The following is a 20,361-nucleotide window of genomic DNA, read 5'->3' as shown; positions in this document are numbered from 1 at the left end:
TATATTTGGGATGAACCCTTTCTGTTTAAACAAGGAGTCGATCAGATTCTCAGACGGTGTATTCCTAATAATGAAGTTGAGGGAGTTTTGCGCGAGTGCCATTCCACTGGTTATGGGGGCCATTATAGCGGAGAGAAGACAGCAAAGAGGGTACTTCAAGCAGGTTTTTACTGGCCAACTCTGTTTAAAGATGCTCATCAATTTGTGTTGGGTTGCGATCGATGTCAACGTACAGGTAATATTTCTAGGAGGAATGAAATGCCTCTTAAAATGCTTTTGGAAGTCGAAATATTTGATGTTTGGGGTATTGACTTTATGGGACCGTTCGTTTCGTCTTGCAACAACCAGTATATTCTATTAGCAGTTGATTACGTGTCTAAATGGGTGGAGGTGAAAGCCTTACCTACAAATGATGCTAAGGTGGTCTTGCAATTTCTACAAAAACAAATCTTTACCCGTTTCGGAGTCCCTAGAGTCATTATCAGTGATGAAGGCTCTCATTTCTGCAATCGGAAATTCACAACCTTGATGACGAGGTATAATATCAATCACCGGGTTGCTACTGCTTATCATCCTCAAACGAATGGTCAAGCTGAAGTGTCTAACAGAGAGATCAAACGCATATTAGAGAAGGTGGTTAACCCTTCTAGGAAAGACTGGTCCTTACGACTAGATGAGGCTGCTTGGGCTTATCGAACAGCTTACAAAACACCGTTAGGTACTTCTCCATTTCAGCTAGTGTTTGGGAAAGCTTGTCACTTACCAGTAGAGTTGGAACATAAAGCTTATTGGGCACTAAAGAAGTTGAATTTCGACTTACAGTTAGCTGGAGAAAAACGCATGATTCAACTCAATGAGTTGGAAGAGTTTCGCCTCCGTGCTTATGAAAATAACAAACTCTAAAAAGAAAAGGTGAAAAGATTGCATGATCAGCGGTTGATACAAAAATCTTTTGTAGTAGGTCAATTGGTTCTATTGTATAACTCTCGGTTGAAGCTGTTTCCAGGGAAACTCAAGTCACGCTGGTCAGGGCCATTTACAGTCAAGACGGTATTTCCCCACGGTGCAGTAGAAATCTATGCCAAATCACCGGATGAATCATTTAAAGTTAATGGTCAACGGTTGAAACCTTACTTTGGCGGAAATGTGAATCGTGAGGTACAAACCACGATTCTTCAATCAGAATCGGATTAATTCTGGACTTCACGTCGAGCTAACGACGTTAAACAAGCGCTTCGTGGGAGGCAACCCACGCATTGGAACCACATTGTACCATTGTAAACCTCAAAAACACAAAAATCGGAAAAATCAGCCCCCGGGTGTCAGACACTAGTGCGCCCGCGCTAGTGTCAGCGCGCCCGCGCTAAGTTGCACAGCGCGCCCGCGCTACACTTAGCGCGGCCGCGCTACTGACTGCCGAGCCAGGCGATTTTTCTCCCAAAAATATTTTCTTTTCATTTTTAAAAGCCCACAATCCTAATTTTGCATGCCTAGCCCGAAATACATCTTATTAAACCCTAACTCAGCTCTCCAATCCCTATATAAACACAAAACCCATCTCCAAATCCCATTATAATTCTTTAAACCCTAATTATATATACACATCCATACACACAACCTTCATCCAATATCTCAAACCCACTACACACAAATCTCTTGCAACTCTAAATCTCTACCAATGGCACCCAAAAGAGCCCGAAGATCACAAGGAACAAGCACCCAAGCCCCTACATCTAGCGATTCTTCCTCGATGGGTGAGGTTGAGTTCACTTCCGATGGAGCACGAACCGAGTTTCAACGGCTTATGAATAAGTCGTTAGTCAAGGAGAGGGGATTCTTACCCACGGCGGAAGATGGTGAGCTTTTGAACATGGTTCAAGAGCGGGGTTGGGAGTCTTTTTGCGAGGCTCCGGAGGCGGTTCCCTTGGCTATTATTCGAGAGTTTTATGCTAATGCCAAGGAGAATCGCGATGGATTCACGGTGGTGCGGGGAATCCGAGTTGATTATAGTGCGGAGGCGATCCGTAGAGTGATTGGGGGGCGTGCCAAGCGCCGTAATGAAGAAGATTGGGTTGTTGAGAGGATTGGGCGTGCCAAACGCCGGTTTGATGATGATCCGATTGATCTTGAGCGGTTGGTGTATGACATGTGTGTACCGGACACGCATTGGAAGATGACTGCACCTCCTTTGCCGGCACATGTTTCTTTTCCTGCAGCCGCTTTGAACCGGTATGCGAAGGCGTGGAATGCCTTCATCTGTGCTAACATCATGCCATCTTCTCATGGGCATGAGGTGACAGTGGATAGAGCGATTCTGCTCTTTGGGATTGTCTCAGGCAAGTATATTGATCTGGGACATGTTATTCATCAGGGGATGCTGAGGTTCTTACGGGGAGGAACCACTGGTGCCATTCCATATGGCACAATTGTTACGAAGCTCTGTCGATCAAGCGGTGTTCGTTGGCCAGCCAACGAGCAACTACAGTTGCCGGGAACACCTATTGATCATTCGGCGATCAGTCGGATGACGGAGTGGGATGGAGGAGTTCCCCACCCTCGAGGCCTCGGGTACATATATGATGAGGTGCCAGGGGGACGTCCAGCATTTGTGAGGAGGGAGCAGCCTAGAGCTTCTGGAGCTGGTACTTCACAGACGGAGAGGAGCTCCGAACCGATGGGAGATGCTCATTATCGCCGCCTAGCGAGACGGATGGATACCATGCATGACATCCACCAGAGGTTTGCTTTTGACTTGACACAGGCTCTAGGTAGTGCTTTCCAGGCACAGGGGGTCACAGTTCAGTGGCCAGTATTCGGAGCAGGGATGCAGTATCCTCCACCTGATTCACCTCCAGCAGAGGAGGGGGAGGACTCGGACTCCGAGTAGGTATGTGGGTGCTCTAGCCTTTTTATCACTTTCAATGGGGACATTGAAAATTTTAAGTTTGGGGGTGGTAATCTAAGGAAGAGCATATTATTATGTAGTTTATTATTGCATGTTAGTTAGTTCATGTAGTTCACGTTTTTTTTTATTTTGCTTTGATTATTTCTCACGTTTTTCTATTTTTCTCATAATTTTCTTTTTTTTTTATTTTTACATGTTTAGTAGTAATTGTCGTAGCTAGTATCACGAGCATTTGCATGAATTATGAAGTTAAGCCAAGTTAATTGCCTATGATGAGTTATGTGCGTAGTTCTTGATTAGTAATTTCAATTGCAATGCTAGGTTAGTACTTGGAAATTGCTTGTGTTGGAAATTGTAATTCACATATGTTCTTGAGATAGGATTTAGACGAAATTCCATGAATTCTAGGATTGAATTGAACACCCTTCAGCTTAGGTCTGTAAATCTTAAGTTTGGGGGAACTGAGGAGTAGATATACCTTTCTAAAAGAAAAAGAAAAAAAAAATATAGAAAAAAAAAATAGTAGTAAATAAATTCACTAGAAAAATAAGTGGTAGAATTAACTAGGTTGGGCTCATTAGTACTCGAGTAATTAAGTCTGAGGGGACTTTGTGCCTAACAACCTAAAGCCCTTCGTGGTTTGGGATTGTTGACCCAACGCTCGCTACATGGGTACTAGTGCATAAATCTTTAGGGATCTCAACCATTGCACGGTTAAATAAACCACTAAAATAGAGTGAATAATTGGTCTGTGGAGTCTTGTGGTGTTCGTAACGCATTTACACTGCGAAGCGCTCTGACCTTAGACCGAGCAATTAAACACCAACAAAAAGAAAAAAAATATAGTGAATAAAATAGAAGGGTGTGGACATTCTTTGGGACCTTGGCTTTTAGTTGGACTTGAGTGACGGGGTGTTAGTTTTAAACTTTTACGATTCTTGATTGGGATTCTGTGGGAGTAGTAGTTTTTGTCTTGTCTCAATAAAAGAGCATGCTTGCACACATTGGCACTCCACACTTGTAAATAGAAGAGTAATTGACTTGGTAGCGAGAGAAGTGAAATTCGAGAACATTAGCACAATCTGAGGTATTATAATTGACAAGGCAATTACTTCATAGTTCACTCATTCATCACGTAGTTGCATTCATGCATTGCATTGTATTATTGTTAGTGTCTTTGACGCTTGAGGACAAGCATCAGTTTAAGTTTGGGGGTGTGATAAGTGGTATTTATACACACTTATAGGCCTTCATTTCCACTTAAATTGGTTGGTTGTACTTAAGTGTTTAGTGTCTTTTGATGTGTTTTTATTGTTTTTCTGTGCAGGTCACGAGTTGAGGTGATGAAGTGATTTTCTATCATTTTAGGTTGGTTTTGGTGCATTATTTGCAAGAATAGAGGATTGTGGATTCACCGCGACTTGGGATTTTGTGGGTATATCTTCTACAAACCCTCACGAGAGCACACTCGTCCACTAGAGCTATCTAGGGGTTTAAAGGGCTTGTTGCATGTGCTAAATGCAACCGTGATCACCTACGGAAGTGGTACTAGAAGCGAGGAAGGACATGCACGCGAGAACGAGCGAGAAACGAAGAAACGGGGCTGTCATCACAGACAGTAGCGCGCCCGCGCTACTTGTTAGCGCGCCCGCGCTACTAACTGCTGTGACTAGCGCGCCTGCGCTAAGTTAGCGCGGCCGCGCTCAGCAGAACTTCCCCGGGCCGATTTTTACAGCTTTTTAGTGGATTTTCGCAGCGGTCGAGGCCCGGTTGACTTGGTCAATGTATTTTTATTTCTCGTGTGAAAAACCCTAGCCTCATAGAAGTAGTTTAGTAGAAGAGAACAATATCGTAGTTTTAGTTTAATCATTCAAGCACAATATCAGTTTGTATTAGATCGTTCTTCGCGAGGAAGTGACAGTTTCGAGCGAGATCGTGAACTTCAATCTGTAACGTGTGATCTTTATTATTAATTCAAGCATTTTTATTCCACTTAATTCTTGTCATTTATCTATCATGTTTTCATTAGAAACCATGATGTCGATTAGTTCGATTATGAACTAACCGCCTTCATGGGATTCTAATGGATTTATCGATGTAGTCTAGTAACGAATATTTATTACTTGATTTTGTGACGTACGTTGATTTCTTTGCATGAGCCGTACTTATTCTTCTTAGGAGAGTAGCTAACTTCTAAGTTGTTTGTTAATTCTTTCTGAAGCGAGAGTGGATGATTGAATTTAGAACTTTGCCATGTAAACATAGGATTATGTGAATGAAGCATAATTTGTGATAGACTTGAACTATTTTTATCACCCTGTGTAATCACGATAGATGACTTGTTATTTAAACCTCTCTGCTTACACTACCGCTATAGAGATATAGGGTCTGAGCTTTGTTGGTGTCCATGAGATTTCTGTCTTAATTGCGGATTTCGATTGGTATGATATGTGTGCAACGAGAGTTGGCATGTATTACTTTCGTGTTGTCTGATTAGGATCAACAGTCGCATGTTAATCAGTAATTTCAATTCTAGATGAATTCGATAATGAAGTTAGAATCCCATGTGTTTTCCTATTCTGAATTTGATTAATAAATTTAGTTATTAGTATAAAAGAAACCAATCCTTGTTAATTGTCTTAGAAGTGATAATTGATTATACATTGTTGCATAGGTGCATATTCTTAATTCACCAGTCTCTGTGGGATCGAACTTAATATATTACTTGTGATCACGTGCGCTTGCGTGTAGATTTCACCGAACAGGAATTGATTTGGATTCACCTTTTCTTCTTCTGACCAATCCAACTTCCTTTTCTTCTGGTTGCTCAGATACATTTGCCATTACATGCACACTCTTGCTCAGTTTGACCATCCTCTTTGTAGGATTCTCTGGTGCTAATGTAATTACTGATTTCTTTGGCATAGTAGGAACTGAAGGAACTATATCAACTGGTTTCTTACCTTTGTCTTTTGAGTCAGACTCAGGCAGAGTTTGAGTTTGAGATCTGGTTCTTGGTCTATTAATGTCAGTGTAATTCACCTCACTTATTACTATTCCCTTTTGCTTTGGAATCTTCTGTTTCTGAGAGGAATCAGTAATCTGTCTTTGCTCATCAGATTTTGTTTTGCTGATCTTCTTCTTCTCAGCAGCCAATCTTTCTTCTTCAAGTCTGATGGCCTCAATATCTACTCCTGGATTTTCTTTTTCAAAGATTTTCCTTGCCATGGCTTCATCAATTGCTTGCAAGGAAGGAGATTTATAGAAGAGAGTGGTTTCTTTGCCTCTGAACTTCAGAGTTTGACAAAATTTCTGAGACTCAGGGTCTCCAGCTTCAATCAGCTTTTCAGCTTCAACAACCAATTTTTCTTTCTTCTTTTCCACTTCAGAGTTCACAAGATCTATCTCTTTAGATATAGCATCTGAATTTCTGACTGCTTTACTTATACTCCGAGCTTGAGTTACAACAGTCAATTCCATAGATTTGTGTTTTTGAGATTTTCTGGGTGGTCTCTCAGAGCTTGCTGCTTCTCTACTGTTCTTCTTTGTTTCTTTAATCTGAAGCAGCTTTTGCTGTTTGTTCATCTCCCCTTTTTCTTCCTTATCATCATCTGGCTTTTTCCTTTTTATTTGCTGATCAGGTTTGCATTTGTCTTTGGATGTTTTCTCCCCCTTTTTGACATCAGCAGAGGTGAGAACCTGTACCAGCTGTGCCACAGAAGCACTCAAATCTGCCAGAGTATAATTCATTGAAGCCTGAGTTGCTTCAATAGAGGTAAGTCTGTCTTCAACAGAAGGTGATGTGGTTCTGCACATCCTGTTATTATAAGACAAGTGGCAAATTTTCCTTCTGACAGGCTCAGAGAGTGGAATTGGAGAACTTGGAACTGCAGGAGCTATAAAAGGAGTGGATTCCCTGACTGGTGACAGTGCCTTAACTGGGGAATCAACCCTTTCTGGTGTAGTTTCTCTGACTGGCTCAGAGATTAGTGAGTGTAGTCCAGGAGCTTGAATGGGGGTTGATGTGACTTCTGTGCCTTCATCATCATCAATGTCTGCAAGAAAAATACTCAGAGTATGTGACTCTAGAGCTTCAGTAGCTGCCTCAGAGTTTTCTGCCATGGGAATCTCCTGAGCAGGAGCTGCAACAATATCATCAGGTTGAACCAGAGAATCTTGGATTAACTGAAGGACCATTTCTATTTGTGCATCCTCTGATTTACTAGGAGCATCAGAGGGTTTTTCTGATATATCAGTATCAGCTGCAACTTTCTCTTCAACAGACCTTGTTCCTTCAGGCTGATCATTGTGATCAGAGGTGGACTCTGACAGTTGTTTGTCAGCTGCAGCAGTATCAAGTGGCATTGCAGAAATAGGCTCAATCAATAGTGGCTCTGCAGATTGATCAGAGAATGGAATCAAAGCTTGTTCAGGATCCTCTAATTGTGGTGGTTCCACAGTCAGATCAGTAATAGAGGTTGGCTTTATTTTCTTTCTCAGTCTCTTTGCCGGTGGAGGAGGAGGAATGTCTTCTTCTGATTCAGAATCTGAAATTTTCTGTAGGAATCTTCTTTTTCTGGGAGGAGGGGAGGGTTTGGTTGGGGATTTGGTAGATCTGAGTATCCTTTTTGGTGAAGATTTTTCAACTGGTCCTTGTTGAGAAGAACCAGAGGTTGGTTTGGGATCAGATTTTGCTATTGGATCATGAGCAGGAGATGGAGGCTGTGGGATATTCTCATCAGAGAATAAGGCTTCATACTTGTCAGGTAAAGCTATCTTCAGTTTATCCTGTACAGTCACAGGAATAGCAAATACAGGTACAGTATTCTTCTTACTATCCTTTTTAATCAGATCAGTAAAAGCTCTTTTGGTGATCTTAAATGGGAGTTCATTTCCATTTTCAGGAAGGGGCACATCAGGAAAGCAGTAAGAAAATATGAGCTGACAAAATCTTGAATAATAGACAATATTCATATTTTCTTTTCTCCTATCACCAATAAATCTCAATATAGATGTGGCAATATCAAATTTGAGATTGTGGATTAGAAAATACCCAATCTGCTGACTGAAGGTGGGAATGGCATCAAAGTTGCTGCATTTGTTACCAAAAGCCCTGGTTATGCAGTCATAGAAGAAGCTCCACTCCTTGCAGAGGTGTGGACGCTTAAGTTCCCCCATTTTGTCTGTGCTTGCAGAATACCCAAGAAAGATCATCATGTCACGCAAAGTCTGAGTGGGTACTGAAGCATCATATTTCTTTTCTTCAGGAAGATGAAGAGCCTTCCTAATGGTTGCTGGTGAGATAGCATACTCTTGGCCTTCATAATTGCAGGTGAGAGATGGAGAACCATTTTCACCTCCATCATCGTAATTTGCTGATCTCCAGAGGGTGAGAACTTGAGAAGGAGAGATTAGCTCTGGCTGAGTCAGAGCATACATCAGCTCACTGTGAGCCAAGAAATCTTGAATAAGATGAAACTCCTTGGGTGCTTCATCGTTGTCCAGAATGGCTGAGTAGTTGTTGGTGACAAACTTTGCTCCATTGAACTCGAAAGCAGTTGTCGACATGATTTCTGAAAAGAAAATGAGAGTTTGAGGTTATGCAGGTATGTTGTTTGACAAAATGTTTGAGAGAAAATGAGAAGAGGGTTTGAGAGAGAGAGAGTAAAAATCGTGTGTGTGTGTTAAAAATTCAAAATCGATATATATACGAGTGTATATACGAAAATCTTATTTCTGCGTTAGTGGGGCACGTGGCAGGTTCTGAACGGTAAAAAAACTTGGTAGTGGAGAAGTAATAATGAGTGGCGTGTGAATCTGAACAACTGTGCACCATTTACCAATAAAACACAATTATTTACCGTGTTTTTCTCCACTCAGGAATACAAATGGTTTTTCTACCGTTTGATAATAAAAACTAATATTATCTTGACCAAAATATTTATTTTAACTCGGACTTCGATCAGAAGCTGACCATTGACCAGAGTTTAAATAAATGACTTATAAAATGACAAATCAAAGAGTGATCATAGAATCTTGTAATGATGAGAGATAAATATTCAAGGTCTAAATGACACTTGCTCCTCAGAGTTTGCAAATATTTATTGAACTCTAGTCAAAAATTACTCGAAGCCAAGAAAAATTGTTAATCACAGAAGTGGAGTGAGGTGTGTGTTAACATGAATATTCTAATGTCACAGAGATTGTCAAATTTCTCAAATAATATTAGAAAGAATCAGATATTTAGAAACTGTTTTAATCATCTCATAAGCCGAGTTTCTTACAAAACGGATCAGAGTATACAATTTCTTCTCTTTTGAACAACATTTGTCTTTTGAAAGGGAACTTCTCATGGTAAGTGAGTCATAACCTTTATCAGACTTTTGTTTGCTCAGAGTATTTCTCCAGTAATCAGAGAATGTGAAAAGTCCCCAAAAATTAACTTAATTTTCGATGCATTTGCTTAATACCAGCAGTGCACTTGGATCTTTCCTTTCACAAATTTTCTAAGATCTCAAAGGAGTACCTGAGATTATTTCTTTTGTTTTTCTTTTCTTTTGATTTTCTTTTCCGAGAAGAAATATCTTGAGGATCCATAACTGAAGTTTATTAACTCTTAGCTCATAAGAGGAGGAAAGCAGATTCTTTTCTGAGTACATATCTAATATTTAAGAAGTAAGACAGTCTAGGTGACAAAATTAACTCATGTGTTGTGTGCTAAAGATTTCCACAGCTGTAATATCACAAAATTCAGACTTTAGAGAGGCTAATGACTAAATTCAGTTAAGTGCAACATATTCTTCACAGGAGTATCTTTCATCATGAAAAATTCAAGTCATCAGAGTTTGTCGGGTCAGAGTTTAAATATCAGAGTTTATCAAATCAGAGTATAATCATCAGAGTCTAGATCAGAGAATAACAGATGCAGTTGTAGATCATGTTCATAATAACAAATACTAACAGATATAGTATCATGCAATGTATCAGAGTTTAGAGAGGACCAGAGATCATGCCTAATTCGTTTACAAGCCTTGTAAATGTTGCTTCAGCCAGAGGTTTAGTGAAGATATCTGCCAACTGCTGATCTGTTGGAACAAAGTGAAGCTCTACTATTCCTTCCATCACATGTTCTCTGATAAAATGATACCTTATGCTGATATGCTTGGTCATGGAATGCTGTACTGGATTTCCTGTCATAGCAATAGCACTTTGGTTATCACAATAAATAGGAATTTGAGTCAGAGTTAACCCATAGTCCAGTAGTTGATTCTTCATCCATAAAATCTGAGCACAGCAGCTTCCTGCAGCAATATACTCTGCTTCTGCAGTGGATGTGGAGATAGATTTTTGTTTCTTACTGAACCAAGAAACTAATCTTCCTCCTAGAAATTGACAGCTCCCACTTGTACTTTTTCTGTCTATTTTGCATCCTGCAAAATCTGCATCAGAGTAACCAATCAGTGTAAAGTCTGATTCTCTGGGATACCAGAGTCCCATCTCAACTGTTCCTTTGAGATATTTGAAGATCCTTTTGACTGCTACAAGGTGTGGCTCTCTTGGATCTGCTTGAAATCTTGCACAGAGATAGGTTGCAAACATGATATCAGGTCTACTAGCAGTCAGATACAGTAGTGAGCCTATCATACCTCTATAGTTAGTAATCTCTACTGGTGAACCAGTGTCTTTATCTAACTTAGTGGCAGTTGCCATTGGAGTGGTAGCAGCTGAGCTATCCTGCATGTCGAATTTCTTTAGCAGGTTCCTGGTATATTTAGACTGATTAATGAAAATACCCTCATCAGTCTGTTTGACTTGAAGTCCCAAAAAATAGCTCATTTCTCCCATCATGCTCATCTGATATCTGCACTGCATAAGCTTTGAGAATCTCTCACCGAGTTTAGAATTAGTAGACCCAAAAATGATATCATCTACATAGACTTGAACTAATAGCAGATCATTACCATAGTTGAGATAAAATAGAGTTTTATCAATTGTACCTCTGTTGAAACCACTGTCTAAAAGAAATTGAGCCAGAGTTTCATACCATGCTCTTGGTGCTTGCTTTAGTCCATACAGTGCTTTATCCAATCTGTAGACATGATCTGGAAATTTTGTGTCCACAAATCCTGGAGGTTGTTCAACATATACCTCTTCCTCCAGCTCCCCATTGAGAAAAGCACTCTTTACATCCATCTGAAACACTTTGAATTTCTTGTGTGCTGCATAAGCCAAGAAAATTCTGATTGCTTCCAATCTGGAAACCGGGGCAAAGGTCTCATCATAGTCAATTCCTTCTTGTTGAGAATATCCCTTAGCTACCAGTCTGGCTTTATTTCTTGTAATTACACCATCACTGTCTGTTTTGTTCCTAAAAACCCACTTAGTACCTACAATTGATCTGTTCTTTGGTCTTGGTACAAGTGTCCAGACTTTATTTCTCTCAAATTCATTTAACTCCTCCTGCATTGCTGTTACCCAGTCTGCATCCTTTAAAGCTTCTTCCACTTTCTTTGGTTCTGTCTGAGATAAAAATGAATGGAATAAACACTCATTTGCTGTTGCAGTTCTGGTTTGTACTCCAGCATCTGGATCTCCAATAATCAGATCTGGTGTATGAGACTTTGTCCATTTTCTTTCATGTGGCAGTTGATTCCTGGAACTAGACCCTCCCCCATAATCCATGCCAGTATCATTGTGGTTCTCTGATGCCTCTCCCCCATTATTCATGCTATCTCCATGAGCATTCTGAGTTTCTGATGCTCCCCCTGAAGATGTGTTCTCCTGATTTTCTGATGCAGAGTGATCAGAGTTTGAGGAGTCAGAATCAGAGTTTGTGTTTTCTGCCGAGTCTGCAACATTTTCATCCAGATTTTCATCTTGAAGGTGCTCCCCCTCAACATGTGCTTGAGGTTGGTGAGTAGAAGTGACATGCTCTGATATTGTCTCAGAGTCAGAGTTTATGGAATCAGAGAATGCATCTTCATCTTCAAATCTCAGTTGCTCATGATCTTCAAAATCTTCCATTCCAGTAATTTTCTTATCATCAAAGGACACATGAATGGATTCCATGATTACCCTTGTTCTCAGATTGTAAACTCTGAAGGCTTTTGTTGATAAAGGATAACCAACAAAAATTCCTTCATCAGCTTTTAAATCAAATTTGGTTAGCTGTTCAGGATGATTTTTCAGAACAAAACATTTACATCCAAAAATATGGAAGTATTTGAGATTTGGTTTTCTGCCTTTAACCATTTCAAATGGAGTTTTCCCATGTTTGTTAATCAGAATTGCATTCTGTGTGAAACAGGCAGACTGCACAGCCTCAGCCTAGAAGTAGGTTGGTAACTTTGCTTCCTCCAACATGGTTCTAGCAGCTTCAATCAGAGTTCTGTTCTTTCTTTCAACAACACCATTTTGTTGAGGTGTTCCAGGTGCTGAAAATTCCTGTTTAATGCCATTTGCTTTACAGAACTCCTCCATTTTAAAATTCTTGAACTCAGTGCCATTATCACTTCTGATGATCTTTACTGCATCTTTAGAGATTTTGTTCAACTGTCTGACATGCTCAATCAATAAAGATGGTGTCTCATCCTTGCTGTGCAGAAAATATACCCATGTATATCTGGTAAATTCATCAACAATAACCAGAGTATATCTCTTCTTTGCAATGGACATTATATTTACTGGTCCAAAAAGATCAACATGCAGCAGATGATATGGCTCAAGAATTGAGGACTCAGTTTTACTTTTGAAGGAAGATCTCCTCTGTTTTGCTTTCTGACAGGAATCACAGAGTCCATCTGGAGTAAAAACTGATTTTGGAAGTCCTTTCACAAGATCTTTCTTCACAAGCTCATTTATATTATTGAAGTTTAGGTGAGATAATTTCTTGTGCCAGTTCCAGCTTTCTTCAATACTAGCTCTGCCAAGTAGACAGATTGCAGAGCTTTCAGAGTTTAAAGATAGCTTAGCTTCATAGATGTTTCCATGTATGTATCCTTTCAGAACAATTTTTCCAGTTCTTTTGCTAATGATCTCACAGTGTTCTTCTAGGAAATTGACATGATATCCTCTGTCACAGATTTGACTTATGCTCAGCAGATTGTGCTTAAGTCCTGAGACAAGAGCTACAGATTGAATGATGACATTTCCAAGATTGATATTGCCATATCCCAAAGTTTTCCCTATGTTGCCATCTCCATAAGAAACATTTGGGCCAGCCTTCTCCACAAAGTCTGATAGCAGGGCTTTATTTCCTGTCATATGTCCCGAGCATCCACTGTCCAGAACTAGGATGTTTTTCCTGTTGCCCTGCAATCACATACACAACTAATGATTAGTTTTAAGGACCCAGACTTGCTTGGATCCTTTGTTCTTGTTAAGTTTGTTAACACTAGCAGCGGAAGATTTATCAGAGTTTATATCAGAGTTTATGCTAACAGACTTTTTAACAGATGTTGAACTAGGAGAATCAATCTTTTTCCTCAAAGAAGGTTTTAATTCATAATAATCATAATATAAACTATGGTATTCCTTACAAGTGTAAATGGAATGCCATAAACTACCACAATGAAAACAGGGATTCTCTGGTCTAAATCTAGTATTCCTAGTCTTAACTTCTGATTTTGGAGATATAGCATTTATGTCCTTATTTTTCCTGCAAAAAGAAGCAAGATGATTAGGATTACCACAATTATGACAAGTTTTCCTAGGAGCATTTGGAACAGGCATGTAATTGTTGCTTTTGTTTATTCCAACCTTTCCATTCCTATTTTTCCTAGGTTCCTTAATCCTGTTTTCTTTCTTAACCTCCTTGAGTTTATGCTTAAGCTGTTTCAGAGTCATCAAACCAATATTAACCTGTTTAGGTGTATCAGTCTTTGATTTGTCCTGAGTCTTTGATTCTGCAACAAATCTTACTGGAACTACCTTAGGTTTTTCAATTTTAATGGTTTCTTGTTTATAAGACTCAGCTTCATTTTTATCAGAGTAACCTAACCCTTTCTTCCAGTTTCCACTTTCTAAGATATTCTAAGTAGTCTTTCCTGAGTTAGTCCAAGTTCTGATTATCTCTCTTTCCTTAACAAGTTCTGTTTCAAGAAAAGCATTTTTCTTTAAGAGTTCATTTTTAATAAAGATAGAGTCATCTCTTTCCTTCTGAACTTCTAGCATCAGAACTAGTTCCTTTTCAAGATAATCATTCCTTTTCTTGACTTCTAAGTTCTCAGATTTTAGTCTTTCATTTTCTAAAGTCTGATCTCTATAACTAACATGCAGAGTTTTAAGAAACAATCTTAACTCAGTTATATCTTCAGTATCAAAAGCAAGAGTGGAATGAGGTACCTTAGTTTCAACAGTCTCAGTGCTGTTGTCCATGTTTGCCATCAAGGCATAGTTGACTTCATCCTCTGATTCTGATGTGTCTGCCCAGCTTCCTTTCTTTGTGATAAAGGCCTGTTCCTTTTCTTTCTTAGCTTTCTTGCACTCAGTTGCAAAGTGGCCTTTCTCTCCACAATTGAAGCAGGTGTACTTAGACTTATCAGATTTTCCAGATTTTTCTTCTTTGCCTTCATTCTTTTTGAAGACCTTTCTGTCAGAGTTTCTGTCTTTGGTTGAGAACTTCTTCCCTTTGTTGAAGTTCTTGTAAGCCATCTTCTTGAAGCTTTTTACCATCAGTGCTGCCAGCTGCATCATCTCAGTATCACTGTCATCAGAGTCTGAAGGCATATCAGAGTTTGAGTCAACATCAGAGTTTGATGACTCAGTATCAGACTTTTTGACATGAGTTTTTCCCTTGCTTTTCACAGTTGATTCTTCTTGAACTTTTAGAGCAACTGGTTTGGGTTTCCCACCATGTCGTTTGCTCCTTTGTTCCATTTCAAGTTCATGAGTTTTCAACCTTCCAAAAAATTCATCCAGAGACATCTCTTCAAGATCATGATTGTCTCTTATAGTGGTTACTTTCAAATCCCACTTTTCAGGAAGAGCAAGCAGAAATTTGAGATTTGAATCTTCCAAATCATATTCTTTGTCCACAAGAGACAAGTCATTCAGCAGCTTGACAAACCTATCATAAAGATCAGTCAGTGATTCACCAGATTTTGAATCAAAGTGTTCATACTCTTGAGTAAGTATGGTTCTTCTGTTCTTTTTGATGGCTTTGGTTCCTTGACATCTGACTTCCAAAGCATCCCATATCTCCTTTGCAGTTTTGCATCCAATTACTCTATTGGACATAGCATTGTCCAAAGCACTATGCAACAGATGCTTCACCTTTGCATCTTTACTGATAGATGAGATGTCCTCTGGAGTATAGTCCTTCTTTTCTTTAGGAATCATCTTCTGGGGTTCATCTCCCACAGCAACAGAGAGCTTTGTTGGCATGTGTGGACCATCATAAATTCTATCCAGATATTCTGGATCTGTAGATTCCAAAAACATGATCATTCTTACTTTCCAGACAGAATATTCAGATGCCCTGAGGACCGGAACCCTAAGAGACTCATATCTACTGTTTTGTGATTTCTCAGACATGATTGTGTGATTAAGATCTCACTGTAGGTATATCAACAGAGCTGGCTCTGATACCACTTGTTAGGCCGAATAAACTCACTATATAAGATAATATAGTGAACACAATCCAAGACAAACACAAGTATAAGAGAATAACTCAATAAACTCTTATTCATAAATCACAGTAGCTTACAAATAATCTCTTAGTGATTTATATCTTATCACTAAGAGCTGCTAGGTTACACGAATGATATTCAATTGATAACTCATCTAGAGTAAACCCTAAGCTGTGTTTATATACACAGTTACATGATATCTACTGATTGATTTATAATTATCTGCTTCCTAAAATAATCTAATCAGTAGCTATCCTTCTGCTGTCCTGATCTGCACAATCTCTCTTGATCTTTATCTTCCTTATTTAGTCAGATATGCTCCTGAAAATCAGCCGCTTGCAAACTCTGATCATCGCTTAAACTCTGATCCAGCTGTCAGTCGTTAAACTCTGATTTCCAGCTAAACTCTGATATTTGCTTCTGCATACTAAACAAGTTAGATACCTGTGACATCATCAAATATGTAACAAATCAGATGTACAGAAGATGTTTTAACCATCTCATAAGCCGAGTTTCTCACAATATGGATCAGAGTATAAGTTTTTTCTCTTTTGTAAGACATGTATCTTTTGAAAGGAAACTTCTCAGGGTAAGTGAGTCATAACCTTCATCAGATTTTTATTTCTCAGTGTATTTCTCTAGCAATCAGATAATGCGAAAGGTCTCCAAGAAAAATACAATTTTTCTGATGCATTTTGCTTAATACCAGCAGTGCACTTGGATCTTTCCTTTCACAGAATTTCTAAGATCTCAAAGGAGTACCCGAGATAACTTTTCTTTCTTTTCTTTTGTTTTCTTTTCTTTTCTTTTCTTTTGTTTTCTGAGAAGAAACAAATTTGTTGATCCATATATGAGACTTATTCACTCTTAGCTTATAAGGGGAATAAAGCAAGTTCTTCACTGAGTGCATGTCTAATATTTAAGAAGTAAGGCAGTCTAGGCAACAAATTTAAATCATGTTTTGTGTAACATAGATTTCCACATATGTAATATCACAAAAATCAGACTTTAGAGATGTTCATGACTTAATTCAAGTATTTGCAACATATTCTTCACAGGAATTTCTCTTATCAGTGAAAATTCATGTCATCGGAGTTTGTCAGGTCAGAGCATAAATATCAGAGTTTGTCAAATCAGAGCATAATCATCAGAGTTTAGATCAGAGAATAACAGATGCAGATGTTGATCAAGTATGTAAAAGAGATTAATAACAGATATCTTATTATGAAATGTAGCAGAGTTTAGAGAGGACCAGAGATCATCCCTAATTCGTTTACAAGTCTTGTGAATGTTGCTTCAGCCAAAGGTTTGGTGAAGATATCTGCTAACTGCTGATCTGTTGGGACAAAGTGAAGTTCTACCGTCCCTTCCATCACATGTTCTCTGATAAAATGATATCTTATGCTGATGTGCTTGGTCATGGAATGCTGTACTGGATTTCCTGTCATAGCAATAGCACTTTGGTTATCACAGTAAATAGGAATTTGAGTAAGAGATAAGCCATAGTCCAACAATTGATTTTTCATCCATAAAATCTGAGCACAGCAGCTTCCTGCAGCAATATACTCTGCCTCTGCAGTAGATGTGGAAATTGATTTTTGTTTCTTGCTGAACCAAGACACTAGTCTTCCTCCAAGAAATTGACAACTCCCACTTGTTCTCTTTCTGTCTATTTTGCACCCTGCAAAATCTGCATCAGAGTAGCCAATCAATGTAAAGTCTGATTCTCTGGGATACCAGAGTCCTATCTCAACTGTACCCTTGAGATATTTAAAAATCCTTTTGAATGCTACCAGATGTGGTTCTCTTGGATCTGCTTGAAATCTTGCACAGAGACATGTAGCAAACATGATATCAGGTCTACTTGCAGTTAGATATAGAAGTGAGCCTATCATACCTCTATAATTAGTGATTTCTACTGGTGATCCAGTATTTTTATCTAACTTAGTGGCTGTTGCCATGGGAGTAGTGGCAGCTGAACTATCCTGCATACCAAATTTTGTTAGCAGATTTATGGTGTATTTAGACTGATTAATGAAAATTCCCTCATCAGTCTGCTTAACTTGCAGCCCCAGAAAATAGCTCATTTCTCCCATCATGCTCATCTAATATCTAGACTGCATAAGCTTTGAGAATCTTTCACAGAGTTTAGGATTAGTAGATCCAAAAATGATATCATCTACATAAACTTGAACTAAAAGCAGGTCATTACCATGGTTGAGATAAAACAAAGTTTTGTCTATTGTACCTCTGTTGAAACCACTCTCCAGGAGGAATTGAGCCAGAGTTTCATACCATGCTCTTGGTGCTTGCTTTAGTCCATACAGTGCCTTGTCCAGTCTGTAGACATGGTCTGGAAATTTTGTATCCACAAAACCTGGAGGTTGTTCAACAAATACTTCTTCCTCCAGCTCTCCATTCAGAAAAGCACTCTTTACATCCATCTGAAAAACTTTGAATTTCTTGTGTGCTGTATAAGCCAAGAAAATTCTGATTGCTTCCAATCTGGCAACTGGGGCAAAGGTCTCATCATAGTCAATTCCTTCTTATTGAGAATATCCCTTGGCTACCAGTCTGGCTTTGTTTCTGGTGATTACTCCATCACTGTCTATCTTGTTTCTGAACACCCATTTGGTACCAACTATTGATCTGTTCTTTGGTCTTGGTACTAATGTCCAGACTTTGTTTCTCTCAAATTCATTTAACTCCTCCTGCATTGCTGTTACCCAATCAGCATCATTAAGAGCTTCTTCCACTTTCTTTGGTTCTGTGTGAGATAAAAATGAGTGAAATAAGCATTCATTTGCTGTTGCAGTTCTGGTTTGTACTCCTGCATCTGGATCACCAATTATTAAATCTGGTGTGTGAGACTTTGTCCATTTTATCTCATGAGGCAGTTGACTTCTGGAATTTGATCCTCCCCCATAATCCATGCTATTTCCAGTGTAATTCTGATTTTCTGATGCCTCTCCCCCATTATTCATGCTATCTCCAAGAGTATTCTGAGTTTCTGATGCTCCCCCTGAAGATGTGTTCTCATGATTCTCTGATGTAGAATGATCAGAGTTAGAGGAGTCAGTATCAGAGTTTGTGTTTTCTGCTGAGTCTTCAACATTTTAACCCAGATTTTCATTGTGAAAGTGCTCCCCCTCAACATGTGCTTGAGGTAGGTGGGTTGGAGTGACATACTCTGATATGATCTCAGAGTCAGAATTTATGGAGTCAGAGAATGCATCTTCATCTTCAAATCTCAGTTGCTCATGGTCAGCAAAATCTTCCATTCCAGTAATTTTTTTGTCATCAAAGGATACATGAATGGATTCCATGACTACCTTTGTTCTCAAATTGTAAACTCTGAAGGCTTTTGTTGACAGAGGATAGCCAACAAAGATTCCTTCATCAGCTTTTAAATCAAATTTAGTCAACTATTTTGGATGATTTTTCAGAACAAAACACTTACACCCAAATATGTGGAAGTACTTGAGATTTGGTTTCCTGCCTTTGACCATCTCAAATGGTGTTTTCCCATGTTTGTTTATCAGAGTTGCATTCTGTGTGAAACAGGCAGTTTGCACAGCTTCAGCCCAGAAGTAAGTTGGTAACTTTGCTTCCTCCAACATGGTTCTAGCAGCTTCAATTAGAGTTCTGTTCTTTCGTTCCACAACACCATTTTGCTGAGGTGTTCCAGGTGCTGAAAATTCTTGCTTGATTCCATTTTCCTTACAGAACTCTTCCATCTTAGAATTCTTGAACTCAGTGCCATTATCACTTCTGATGATCTTGACTGCATCTTTAGAAATTTTGTCCAGTTGTCTGACATGCACAATTAAAAGAGATGATGTCTCATCCTTGCTGTGTAGAAAATATACCCAAGTATAACTGGTAAATTCATCAACAATGACTAGAGTATATCTTTTCTTTGCAATGGACATTACATTTACTGGTCCAAAAAGATCAACATGAAGCAGATGATATGGCTGAAGAATTAAGGACTCAGTTTTACTTTTGAATGAGGATTTCCTCTGTTTTGCCTTCTGACAGGAGTCACAGAGTCCATCTGGAGTAAAAACTGATTTGGGAAGTCCTCTCACAAGATCTTTCTTCACTAACTCATTTATATTGTTGAAGTTCAGGTGAGATAGTTTCTTGTGCCAATTCCAGCTTTCTTCAATACTGGCTCTGCCAAGTAGACAGATTGCAGAGCTTTCAGAGTTTAAAGAGAGCTTGGCTTCATAGATGTTTCCATGTCTATATCCTTTCAGAACAACTTTCCCAGTGCTTTTACTAATGACCTCACAGTGTTCTTCTAGGAAATCAACATGATATCCTCTGTCACAGATTTGACTTATGCTCAGCAGATTGTGCTTAAGTCCTGAGACCAGAGCTACAGATTGAATGATGACATTTCCAAGATTGATATTGCCATATCCCAAAGTTTTCCCTATGTTGCCATCTCCATAAGAAACATTTGGGCCAGCCTTCTCCACAAAGTCTGATAGCAGGGCTTTATTTCCTGTCATATGTCCCGAGCATCCACTGTCCAGAACTAGGATGTTTTTCCTGTTGCCCTGCAATCACATACACAACTAATGATTAGTTTTAAGGACCCAGACTTGCTTGGATCCTTTGTTCTTGTTAAGTTTGTTAACACTAGCAGCGGAAGATTTATCAGAGTTTAAATCAGAGTTTGTGCTAACAGACTTTTTAACAGAGTTTAAACCAGGAGAATCAATATTTTTCTTCAAAGAAGATTTCAATTCATAGTAATCATAGTATAAACTATGGTATTCCTTACAAGTGTAAATGGAATGCCATAAACTACCGCAA

This window comes from Daucus carota, chromosome 4 (genome assembly GCF_001625215.2).
Source record: "Daucus carota subsp. sativus chromosome 4, DH1 v3.0, whole genome shotgun sequence".
NCBI lineage: Eukaryota > Viridiplantae > Streptophyta > Magnoliopsida > Apiales > Apiaceae > Daucus > Daucus carota.
This window is presented reverse-complemented; position numbering follows the sequence as displayed.